The sequence below is a fragment of the Anabrus simplex genome, chromosome 1 (genome assembly GCF_040414725.1).
Source record: "Anabrus simplex isolate iqAnaSimp1 chromosome 1, ASM4041472v1, whole genome shotgun sequence".
Classification (NCBI taxonomy): domain Eukaryota; kingdom Metazoa; phylum Arthropoda; class Insecta; order Orthoptera; family Tettigoniidae; genus Anabrus; species Anabrus simplex.
Genome location: NC_090265.1, coordinates 955556780 through 955570647, shown reverse-complemented (window position 1 = coordinate 955570647; position 13868 = coordinate 955556780).

Genomic DNA, 13868 nt, shown 5'->3' with positions numbered 1-13868 from the left:
GGGGCACACAGACAGTCGCACGGGGGCGGCTCGAACAAAGGGTCTCCTGGACCACCCCCGGTCGAGCCCCGTCGTCGACAACCTGCAGGAGAGAGAGCGACGCTGGCAGCTGCCGGCGGCTCCAGGTTAGCGGCTGGCCCGCGCCGCCTGAAGGACACTACCAGAGGACGAGAACGCAGACTGGTGCTGGTAGAGCGAGTGGACCTGGAAGATCTGCGAGAGAGCACTGAGTAACAGCGCCACGTACCTTCCTGAGGACGACGTCTGCCGAAGTACCGCGCCAGCGTCTCCTGTGAACACGTGGACAGAAAGTATATTAGCTGGAAACAGCGCGTCATGTAATACTTAAGTGTTAGGAGTCAAACGGAGTTCATGGCAAAATATTTGTAATGTACAGATTATGATAAATACAACTGCAAATAATGTGGAAGAAATGTTAAAAAATATAGAAACGACAAACAAATTCAATCTCTTCGATGCGGTAATGATAGTAAATAATAATTATAATAAAAACCAATACCAAAAAGCTATGGCACAACAGCCCCAAAGTACCAAGCGACCGCTGTTCAGCCCGAAGGCCTGCACATTACGAGGTGTCGTGCGGTCGGCACGAATCCTCTCGGCCGCCATTCTTTAGACCGGATAATAATAATAATAATAATGATGATAATAATAATAATAATAATAATTTTTATTTATTTATAACTTATCTAAATTACATTTGCAAATGTGCAGTAGGATATTAAACATTATCTTAGCAATTATTTACACCCGAAATGCACTTAATGTGCTTATCTGCCAGCGTTGTTTAAAATTTTTATACATTGTTGTAATCTTTACTGTTTACAACATTAATAAGGTTTGTGCATTTACATTGGCATAATTAGCGTGGTCATTTCGTCCTGTCGTGTGAGTGTTTATCAGTCCCTGAAAAAATTAATCAAAATAGATAACTCTGTAATACATTTTCATTCATGAGCAAATATTTAAACTATAATTTTATTCTCTGTGACCGTGCTCGATAGCTGCGGCCACTTAATTGCGGCCAGTATTCGGAAGATAGTTGGTTCGAACCCCACTGTCGGCAGCCCTGAAGATGGTTTTATCCGTGGTTTCCGATGTTCACACCAGGAAAATGCTGGGGCTGTACCTTAATTAAGGCCACGGCCGCTTCCTTCCCACTCCTACCCCTTTCCTATCACATCGTCGCCATAAGACCTATCTGTGTCAGTGCGACGTAAAGCAAGTTGTAAAAAAAATAACTGTGATATATAGTTTCACATGTTTAGTTGATATTTTGTTCTCAGTAATTTCTGAGGGAAACATGTTCAAAAATTTAGGAACTACAGTTAATAGGTAGTGTTCTGGATCCATATTTGTTGTAGTAACAGAAAGAGACTTGAAAAAAGAAACCTGATGATCTGAAAAATAATTTCTGTGCCTCAGTCGTGTTCCATGTGTACGTTCATTTACAATTCTATATTGTGGCTTCCAGTAATTTTCTTTAATTATGTTGTACATATAAAGCTATTTAACTCTCAAGAACGTTTCCTTTTGGTACATCACCCCTGTGGCTGGGGGACGCAGATGAAGAATACACCCTCGGTATCCCCTGCCTGTCGTGAGATGCGATTAAAGGGGCCCCCAGGGGGTCTCAACTTGGGGGAGTGTGGGTTGGCGACCACGGGGCCCTTGGCTGAATCCTAGTATTGCGTCCACTTACTTTTCCCAGGCTCCTCACTTTCATCTATCTTGTCCGACCTCCCTTGGTCAACTCTCGTTCTTTTCCGACCCCTACGGTATTATAGTATTCGAAGCTTAGGGACTCTCATTTTCATGCCCTTCGTGGCCCTTGTCTTTTTTGTCTGGTACTTCATTTTCGAAGTGTCGGATCCCTTCTTTTTTCATTTTACCTCTCTTTTGGGTAGGGGACGCATACGTAGACTACACCCACGGTATCGCCTGCCTGTCTTAAGAGACGACTAAAAGGGGCGACCAAGTGATGATGACATTAGAACCATGAGATTACGTGTGATTCGTATTTCGTGCGGAACACCATGCGTTGACGTTACTTGCTACTAGTACCACCTTGGGAGGGTCTACGTTATATAACAGCGGTACCATTCTATGCGGGACGTTATGGGTGTGAGTGCTTGTGAAAGAGATCATCATGTGTATTCCACTGGTCCGTTCCACTGTGTTCAGTGTGGTCTGCATTACCTATGAGTAGTAACACTTTTATGTACAACACTATTGGTCTACGTTGCCTGCGGTTGGTACTACTATGTGAGAAACACCACGAGAATAGCGGCGCCCGTGATTAGTACCACTATTCGAAGAAAACCATTGGTTTGCGTTGCCAGAGAGCAGTATTATTATGTGAGGAACACCATGGGATTGTGTGGACGTTACCATAATGTGTGATGCACCGCGGATTTGTATTGCCTATGATTAGTACTACTATGTGAGCGACCCCATCAATATACGTGATCTGTGATTAGTTCCACCAAGTGAGGAACACCACTGGAATATCGGCGTCCATAATTAGTAGACCTAAGTGAGGAGCACCATGGGTCTGCGTTTGTTGTGAGTGGTGCCCTTATGTGCGAAACACCATGGCTTTGTGTTACCTGCGAGTGGTGCCATTGTATGTGACATACCGTGGGTCTACATTACCTGTGATTGGTAACACCATAGGAGGAACACCATGGTTCTGTTTTACTAAGCGATTAGTTCCATTGTGAAGCGCCGGTGACCTGGGTTTTGGACCGCTTTAGATTATAAAAATCACCGGGCGAGTTGGCCGTGCGTGTAGAGGCGCGCGGCTGTGAGCTTGCATCCGGGAGATAGTAGGTTCGAATCCCACTATCGGCAGCCCTGAAGATGGTTTTCCGTGGTTTCCCATTTTCACACCAGGCAAATGCTTGGGCTGTGCCTTAATTAAGGCCACGGCTGCTTCCTTCCAACTCCTAGGCCTTTCCCATCCCATCGTCGCCATAACACCTATCTGCGTCGGTGCGACGTAAAGCCCCTAGCAAAAAGAAAAAAAGATTATAAGAATCATCCCAGTAATTAAGACATTGTGAATTGGATCCACTGATTGTTTTTGTTTCACGATCACTTTCTCATCACCATTGGTTTTAGATTTTGGCCAGTGGATACATTTCGAAGTTTTAATTTTCATTATACCTCGTGCCATTAGCGGCCGATGACTTAGCTTTTAGGCCCCTTTAAACAACAATCATCATCATCATCATCATCATCATCATTTTGTCACATCCCTGTTAACATATCCTCATTTAAGCTGAGTATTCCTCTGTTTTGATAGCAAAAGAATGTCTTGACAATACGGTTTTGCAACATTTGGACCACGTTTATGTCTGTAACAGAAGCCGACCCCCGTAGGAATATTGCAACACCGTGCAGTCGCGTGCGAAGTTCAACGAGCGCGCTGTTGGCAATAGCTGCATTGTTTGGTACTGTCACTACTGGAGTTACTCGATAAATTGAAGTCTCTTGAGGAAAATGTCAGACTCCTGGGCAGCTTATGGCTGTACAGGGAGGTTCATAAAGGGCAATGGTGTATCATTTCACAGATATGTTTATTTGAAATTCATTTTCATGCGAATAAAATAATAATTTGTGTGACACTTATCATCATATGGACTGGCCTACTTGCGCTGACTTCGCGGTTTCTTTCCCTGTTGGCGTGAATGAGATTCTTTGGACTTTACCATGAAGACTAAACTTAATGTTTTAGGAAATATAAGGGGATACATTTTTCTGTCATTGAATGGCCATGTCTTTGAAAGCGATGATTATCCAGTGAAAGAGTATACGAATATAGGCCTATGTGTACATCGTGTTGGCAGGTCATACATGCATAATCCCTATGTTAGAAGTAAGTTTACCTGCCGAGTTGGCCGTGCTTTTTGGCGCGCGCAGCTGTGATCTTGCATCCAGAAGATAGTGGGTTCAAGCCCCACTGTCGGCAGTGCTGAATATGGGTTTGCGTGGTTTCACACTTTCACACCATGCAAATACTGGGGCTGTACCTTGTTTAAGGCCACGGCTGCTTCCTTCCCATTCCTAGGCCTTTCCTATCCCATAGTCGCCATAGGACCTATCTGTGTCGGTGCGACGTAAAGCAAATTAAAAAAATAATATAAGTAGGTTAACAAAGACAATTTTGTTTCGTAACCAATAGTAGATACACTGTTACTGTTCATTATAATCAGAAAGTAACATATTTCTTACAGCGCTGATTATACTGACGGGTATAAAATTAGCTCCTCATGGCCATGGTTACTCAATGTTTAGAGGTTAATCTGATGTATTCATTTCCCTTTCTTGTAATGTCACTGATGTGTATGATGGCGAGCGAGTGGTTGCGGCATTTGGGCCGCGTAGCTGTGAGCTTACATTTGGGAGATACTGGGTTCGAACTCCACAGTCGTTAGCCTCGAAGATGGTATTCCGTGGTTTACCTTTTTACACCACGCAAAAGCTGGGGATGTACCGTAATTAAAGACGCGGCCTCTTCCTTCCCACTCCTAGCCCTTTCCTATTTCATCGCCGCCATAAGACCTATCTATGTCGGTGCGACGTAAACCAAATTGTAAGCAAACAAAATATTATTGTAAAGATTTTTTCAGTTTTCAATCATATAATTTACCACTCTCACTTTCCATTAAAGGAAGTCATTTTACAACTTAAACTCTTAGAGGAAATCAAACATTTCACGAAAAGGTAAATAAAAAGACTGCATAATAGACTGAAACCACAACCAAGTGTCGTATTTCCACATTTAATCACGCTTGGAAAACAGCGATGAAAATGATGATGATTAATAATAATAATAATAATAATAATAATAATAATAATAACGTCCCTCTACTTATTTTTACGGGTTTTGGAGACGCCGAGGTGCAGAAATTTTGTCCTACGAGAGTTCTTTTGCATGGCGGCATATTTCTGACTCGAGGCGAACATATTTGAGCACCACGTTATCACCGTACTGAGCTAGGATCGAACCTGCCAACTAGGGCTTACAAAGCCAGCCCTAAACCGCCAATGACGATATTTTGTCTACTTTGCTACAAAACCTCGCCAACGCTTTTAGGACTAAAAACTCGCTTATGCGCTTCGTACGAGAGAGAATGTTTTCGGTCGTTGGGCAGAATTATGCAGAAGTCCTGTCCATTTATTACATTTACACAACAGATAGTGAAATATACGTACCCCTATTTTAAAAATATGTTGTTAGAGGACTTACTATGAACAGTAAATTTATTTTGTTTACTTAACTACAGTTGAGCACCGTCCTGTCTTATCAAGCATTTGTCCTGTGTTTCTTCTTTTGGGGCTTTCTTTCTGTTGGAGAGAAACGTCGGATGTATGCTGTAGTCTCTGAGAAAGTTTACATGTAAGAATTTTAAACCATATCAATATCCACACAGTTTTAAAAGTCCCCTATTTACATTGATGAGTACAGCGGAGTGAGCTTTTTGCCAAACAGCTGAGATCTCAACATGCTCCGCTGGCTACCATGCTTCTCTCACAGACGGTGGCGCCGCTGCTACCTCTAGTGTATTGTGTACTAACTCTATGGTGGCACAGACCTGACTGTTTAAATGACTGTGTGTCGGCCAATTAGTCGTTCTGCTTGGTACTGAGCTCCCTCCAGTTTCGTCGTTTTCTACTGTACCGGAGTGCCAAGGAGGAAGTCAGTACAATAATATTGGCCCCACTAGCGCCCAATAGACCGTTCGAATTGCATTCTTTCTAGCAACCAGCAGATACCTAAGGATAAACCCTAAGATTATGCTTTGCACTTGTAACTCCTCCACTCACTTACACAATTTCAAATTAGTGCAAATATGAACATGTAGCAGTTTTATTGAGGTGTCTACTTTGCTCCAAAACCTTGCCAACGCTTTTAGGACTAAAAACTCGCGTATGCGCTTCGTACGAGAGAGAATGTTTTCGGTCGTTGGGCAGAATTATGCCGAAGTCCTGTCCATTTATTACATGTACACAACAGATAGTGAAATATACGTACCCCTATTCTTACGACACAATGAAATATGATGTATAGCTCTTTTCTGGATCTGGTTGATAGGATATATTCTCACTTATGTATATTTAAAGATATTCAGCTACATTAGTGCATGCTCCTCATCATCAATCACCACTGATCTGTATTTAGGGCAGTCTTTTACAAAATAATTGCAAAGAATTTGGACATTTATTGAACATCTCCCTTGGTAAATTATTCCAATTATTCCAGTTCTATTTACACTGGATCACAGGGCTACATTATCAGGGTCTGACTGGAACCTACTGTATTCACATCGTTCTCCTCTGTAAACGATGGTGTTATCAGCATATTGCGCTATAGCGAACGATTCAAGATCAGCGTTTGAGCCGTCGGTTAAGAGGGCCCTGGGTTCGATTACTAGCTGTTTTGGGAATTTTAATCACTTCTGACTAATTACTCTGACTCGAAGACTGAGTATGTCGCAACACATGCCTCTTCATACACAGTTCAGAAAATTAGTGGAACATGTTTTTTAACGTATGTCATGCTTCACAAAACAATACCTCACACCCAGGTATATTACCAACTAAGCCTTTATTCTTTACCGTTGAAGTATACAAAACATCGGTGGATTCGCGTTCATTTTCAGAACACAAACGAAAATGTCCAAATAGGGGCGAAAACAAAGTGATAACAGTCCTCCAGGATGGATTTTCATCACAGTTGGAGAGCTTCAGTATGGTGTATGTCCTCCACAAGCAGTTATCAAAGCTTGGCACCTACGTGGCATGCTCCGTATAAGTCGACGAAGGTCACGTTGCGCTATCAGGTCCCATTCTTCAATGAGAGCCTGTTCGAGGCCTGGGAGAGTCTGTGGTGGAACAGGACACCCACGAACAATTCTGTCAAGCCTATCCCACACATGCTCGACTGGATTAAGGTCGAGACTCACTGCTGGCCATTCCATCTCTTGAATGTCCAGTTTTCGCAAGACAGCTCTGGTGATGCACGCTATATGAGCCCTGGCATTGCCGTGCATGCGTACGAATTCAGGACCACACCGTATACAGTAACCAACACATGCTGTAGCAGTATCTGCTCGATGTGCCCCACAGCGGTAAGATTAGCACGGACGACGACAAGATCCGTACGGCCATCAATACTGATGCCACCCCACAGCATCACAGAACCTTGCTCAAATCGGTCGCCTTCCTGGACAACATTTGGCATGTACTGCTCACCACGGCGTCTCCATACACGTTGACGTCCATCACGCTGTGTCAGGGGAAATCTGGACCCGTCTGTGAACAACACAGGTCTCCATTGTCGAAGTTGCCAGTTGACGTGGGTACGGGCAAACAGAAGGCGAGCTGCGTGATGTTGCTGCGTTAAACAGGGCACTCGAACAGGATGAAAGGGTCGTAAGGACACTTCTCTTAACCTGTTCCTTACTGTCTGGTTAGACACCGTGACTCCAGTGACCCTCCTGAGGTCTTGTTGCAGTTCTCTGGCAGTTGCTGAACGACGCCGCAACGCACAGATGGTTAAAAATCTGTCTTCCTGTGGGGCTGTCATGCATCCACGGCCTTGTCCAACCCTCCTTGTGAACTGGCCTGTCTCATTGTAACAATTCCACAAGCGGTGAATAAGTGACGGAGAGACATTGAGATCCACAGCAACACGACGAAAAGTCCATCCTTCCCGGATCAAAGTGGCGGCCCTTGCGACTTGAACCTCGTTAAGATATCTCATGGAATGTGCTGGTTGACGTACAACATGCTCAGATGACGGCAGTAGTCTGTGTACCTCACAAGGACACACGCACGTCACTTTGTTTTGTGGGGTTACCTGACAGTTTAATGGTCCGACTCGTTGGCTGAACGGTCAGCGTACTGGCCTTCGGTTCACAGGGTGCCGGGTTCGATTCCCGGCCGCGTCGGGGATTTTAACCTTAATTGGTTAATTCCAATGGCACGGGGGCTGGATGTATGTGTTGTATTCATCATCATTTCATCCTCAGCACGACGCGCAGGTCGCCTACGGGAGTCAAATAGAAAGACCTGCTCCTGGCGAGCCGAACCCGTCCTGGGATATCCCGGCACTAAAAGCCATACGACATTTCATTTCATTACAGTTTAATGCATGGCTACGCCTACAGATAGAGTTTAACTTCGATTAGACACCCTGAGTAGCTGCACGACCACTGGAACCCCATCTACCACATTAACGTCCACATGCCAGACGTTACAAAACATGTTCCCCTATTTTTTTTGAACTGTGTATTAACATATCGCACTACCAACCACCACACAAATATAGTGAATACATCCCTCCACATAAGGTTGGTGTCACGAAGGGCATCAGACCGTAAAAAAAGGGCCAAGTACAAATGTATGACATAGTTTTCACCCGCGACCACACCAGGGTGTGGGATACTACTACTACTGCTACTGTACGACTTCCTGAGTGAATGGCCAGCATTGAGGCCTTCGGTTCAGAGGGTCTCGGGTAAAATTCCCGGCTGGGTCGGGGATTATAATCGCGTCTGATTAATTCTTCTGGTGTCTGTGTTTGTCCCAACACCTTACTCTTCATATTCAGACAATACATCACACTACGAACCACCACAGGAACATGCAATAGCGATTACACAGCTCCACATAGGGTTGGCGTTAGGAAGGGCATCCGCCCGTAAAACAGGCCCAAATGCACATGTGCGACAAGTTCATATCCGCGACCGCATAATTGTGGCAAAAGCAGAATAATAATAATAATAATAATAATAACAATAATAATAATAATAATAATAATAATTGTCGGTGATTTTAGTACAAGATCGTCCTTACCGTACGGAGCTCAAACGACCATTATTATTATTATTATTATTATTATTATTATTATTATTATTGTTATTGTTATGACGTCTAATGCATGCAGTAGACAGGCTTCATATGACGTCACTCCCTAACTACAGTATATTACAGGCGATAATTAATTTCACAACTTTAGACTGTAGTTGATTGTGAAATTTTGGCCCATTTATCCGAGATAATTAACTTGACCTTCAGCCGTCAACATTTTGAATGGCGGTTGTGACAAGGAATGTGTAGAAGGAAAGCATATTCGCAGGCACTGAGTGGATGTAATGTTTAACGCATGAGTTTCTCATCGACAGCGCCGTATCTATCTCCTGTAGATCTTCCTTTTCTGAGGCGAAACATGCCATTGTTCATGTCATTGTTCTGCCGTGTATGGTAATATTGCTCATGCGAACTAGACATCTACATTATTTTATCTTAACAATGTAACGTATTATCTTCATCATAATGTCCGACTCGTTGGCTGAATGGTCAGCGTACTGGCCTTCGGTTCAGAGGGTCCCGGGTTCGATTTCCGGCCGGGTCGGGGATTTTAATCGCTTCTGATGAATTCTTCTGGCTCAGGGACTGGGTGTTTGTGTCCGTCCCAACACATTCATCTTCATATTCAGACCTACTCTACCAACCACCAGAGAAAAACGCAATAGTGATTACATTCCTCCGTATAGGGTTGGCGGTAGGAAGGGTATCCGGCCATAAAACAGGGCTAAATCCACGTGTGCGACGCAGTTCGCACCCGCGACTCCACACGTGGGAAAAGCGGTAGGAAAATAATAATAATAATAATAATAATAATAATAATAATAATAATAATAATAATAATAATAATAATAATAATAATAATAATAATAATAATAATCTTCTTCTTCTTCTTATTATTATTTTCTTCACAAAGTGCGGCTCAGTGGCTAAATGTTTCGGAATGCTGGCCTTTGGTCCAAGGGGTCCCGGTTACCATTCCGGGATCTTAACATTAATTTGTGAGTTCCCATGGTTCGGGGTTAGGTGTGTGTGTGTTTTTGTCTTAAGCATTGGAAAACATCCTACGTAGGGCCTCATCCTCACGGATGGGCAGCTCTCATACACGGCCTCAAATCTAAAGAATTGCATCAGGTCTCTCTGGAGGCCGCACACCATTATTTTTATCGTCATCATAGCTAATCATCATCATAATGTCCGACTCGTTGGCTGAATGGTCCGCGTACTGGCCTTTGGTTCAGAGGGTCCCGGGTTCGATTTCCGGCCGGGTCGGGGATTTTAACCTTAATTGGTTAATTCCAATGGCACGGGGGCTGGGTGTATGTGTTGTCCTCATCATCATTTCATCCTCATCACGACGAGCAGGTCGCCTACGGGAGTCAAATCGAAAGACCTGCACCTGGAGAGCCGAACCCGTTCTGGGATATCCCGGCACTAAAAGTCATACGACATTTCATTTTTCATCATCATAATCATAAACACTCATCCGCTGGCGGATATAACCATTACTGTCTTCCGAGTGCATCAGCATTTCCAATTATAGGTTTCTCGACCGCTAGAAACTCTACATGCTTTGCCACCATGCCGGCACATCACGTATATCAAAGGTCCCTGTTGTTGTAGAACCTAGGGGGCATTACTAGCCTGATTTTCTCGTTCTTTTCTACCAGCTCTTTTATCGGATTCATGTTTTCGTCGTCGTTATGAATATTTTGAGTTCCCGTGGACAATAGATCACCATATATCTTGGCGTTGAGGAACTATGATTCTTATTTCGAATGGACCAACTAAAGACCACAATAGTCAATTTCACCGCTTAGAGCCGGCATTGATGTTTACCCAGTAATTACGCATTATCTGGCTCTCCTGTTCCTTTCTCTCCTTCGTCCAGTGCTTGCCTGCCTGCCTGCCTTCCTTCTTACACGGTGGTTTGTCTCGGTATCTTTCTGAGAGGTGATCTGTCCCCGGTGTCACTTTCAGTTACTCCCATTTTGATTACTTCTGTGACGGAGTGAGTGGCTGCAACGTTTGAGTCACATAGCTGTCAGCTTGTATTCAGTAGAAAATCGGTTAGAACCCCACTGTTGGCAGCCCTCAACATGCTTTTCCGTGCTTTCCCATTTTCACTGAGGCTGTATTAAGGCCATGGTCGCTTCCTTCCCACTCCTACCCCTTTCATATTCCATCGTCGATGCGACGTAAAGCAACTTGAAAAAGAATACTGAGGTCAAACGATTATTATTATTAGACCTATTATTATTATTATTATTATTATTATTATTATTATTATTATTATTATTATTATTATTATTATTATTATTATTATTATAATTATTATAAATTAAACCATGTGACTGTATATTGACTATTATGGAGAAGCTTTCGTTCAGTTATCCATTTCAGGTTTAGTAAACCATCTGTACATGTTTTAGCTTTGGTGTCTGTCAGTTTGTCTGTTTTTATGAGTTATTTTAACTTGATAGCTACTGGATATATTTCTACCAAACTTCATATTTAGAAGAATCCATCTGTCCTTGGGTAGGTTTCACAGTCAATATTATTTCCAAATCCCTGAAATGACTGGGGGTTTATACGAAACCGAAACATTGATTTTGCACTCCCACAAAGTATTGAACCCATAATTCTACGGTGAGAAAAATATTTTTTTTCTCAATATTTATTCGGTATCAAGAAGCTACTTTTATGTTTGAGGGCAGCCATGTTGCGCTCCTAAGAGCCCCGATGTCGCGTGGGAAGGATCTCACTCACGGCTAGCTCGTGAAATACCGGGACACCTCGGCGGAACTCGAGTGCCCGACAATTCTTTAAATTCATGGAATTCTATACAACGAGGGATTTTGGCAATATAGTAAATAAAGAAATAAATGTTAAATTATTCGTACACCCTACGTGAAGACAGAGCCCCCAGGGAAAAACATAAATGCAGTTAAGTCTAAGTACATGTTAGCGTCAGATCAGTGAACCAGCTACACGTGCCAAGGTCAATGGAAGAAGAAAACGCGCGAAACGCACGGGCAGAAATAATTTATTTCCCCTGTTGTGAGTGTGGTAAAATTATAAGATTAACATCTAAAATAATTCCAAGCCTGTCCGGAAGTCTGGGACAAGTCTCATCAAAATCGGTCTATAGGACGCAAAATTGGCAGATTACATAATCAAGCTTAATAGTGGGGATAGCGTCCCTTCTGAGATTATAAAAGAAACCCCCCACCGTATATTTTTGAGTGTCGATCTGGAACTTGAAGCCGCGGGAGCTTGTGCCCGTCGTCATTGGAAATTCGCGCCAGATTGATCGACAAATAATTAAATACATGTCCGTGGCTAAGGTCCACATACTCGGTTAAGAAGAGAAGGTGATTGGAAAAGTTCTGAACGTTTACCGACGAACCATGAAAGTGTAGGCGTTTGTTAAAATTATACACATCAGATTTTATTATATCATCTCATGTACGTTTGAAAGTGAAGAGGTTTAGGGAAGCTATTCAGAGTAGTTCTGCTCCCTTTATCTGTTGAACACCTGTTTTATTGGAGTAACAGAGAGAGACAACGTCGGGAACGGGCCAGACAGTCGCAGCCGACTGCAGAACGAGGGAAGTTCGTGGTGCAAATTACAGAGAAAAGTGCGCGATTTATGTGGTAATTTTAATATCGTGTGTGAGAAGGGTAGTGTTTGTAAGAGTGAGGTGTTGGAAATGATAATGTTATCTGTGAAAATGTACGGCTAAGCACGAGGTCTGCTGGTGACGATGTAACCAGAATACTGGGAATGACGCCATGTGGAGGTCTGTCTATATTTGTATTATGTTGTTGTTAATTTTATTTGTTCTGTCCCAACAAATTTTTCAAGATGATTGTCGGGTTGATATTCGTAATTATCAGGCGAAAGGTGTTGTAATTTTTGGTCAGCGTGTGAAAATTTCAGTGTGTAAATTTCATGTCAAGAAACGGTAAAATGCGACGTTTAAAATTTGGTGTTAATGTTCGATGAGATATTGTCCAAAGCGTGGATTTTTGGAAAGTTATAAGTGTAAATTAGTCGTGGCGAATATCTAAATTTCAAATATCAGTTGAATTCGGAAATGTTTGTCGATAATAATAATAATAATAATAATAATAATAATAATAATAATAATAATAATAATAATAATAATAATAATAATAATAATAATAATAATGTCTACCGCGGGATAAAGAAAATTTTTCTATGTTAAAAGTGCATTTAACCAGTATATTTTTACAAGGATCGCAGGCATATTTAGATAATTTCAGTGAAATTTGATAGCGTTACAGTTATTCATGGGAAGGAAATTTTCGAGACATCGTGTATATCAATGATACGAAAAATCACGGTGTGTTCTTGGATTCTCGAGGTCCGAAAGTCGTAATAACAGTAAAGTAAGAGATGTGTTTTATAGTGATTGTTGTTTTCACCAGGGGATTGAATTATGAAAAAGGGTCTTGGAAATATAAGAAAAGGGGATTGAGAGCGATGAATTTATATGTATGTGGAGATGAGAGAGAGATAGATGAAATGAAGCCTGGATTTTAAGTGATACCGCTGGAATAAAGCGAGGAGAATGAGTGTGAGACAGGCTATATTTTTGCAGAGGAAGTATTTGGGAACAGGCTGTATTGAGGCAGGCTGTATTGTTTTCCGCTACCAATCCGAATTTGAGACGACTACTGTGTGAAGCACCGTAGATTTCTAGTAAGATCCCAAGTGAAAACGACTCTAGTAAAAGGTTAAAATTTTGGTAGTAAACGTCCAGCGATTTGTTACTAAAAGCCCGTATGAATATTAAGATAATGCGACCTCAAGGATAAAAGAGCACTTTGGACCCATGGTTGGGGTGTATTGAATTTGTTCACTGGATATGTCATTGACATAAATAGTTGGAATTGACGATAGGCGATTTGAGAGTTTCGAATGCGGTAGTGATGATTATTAT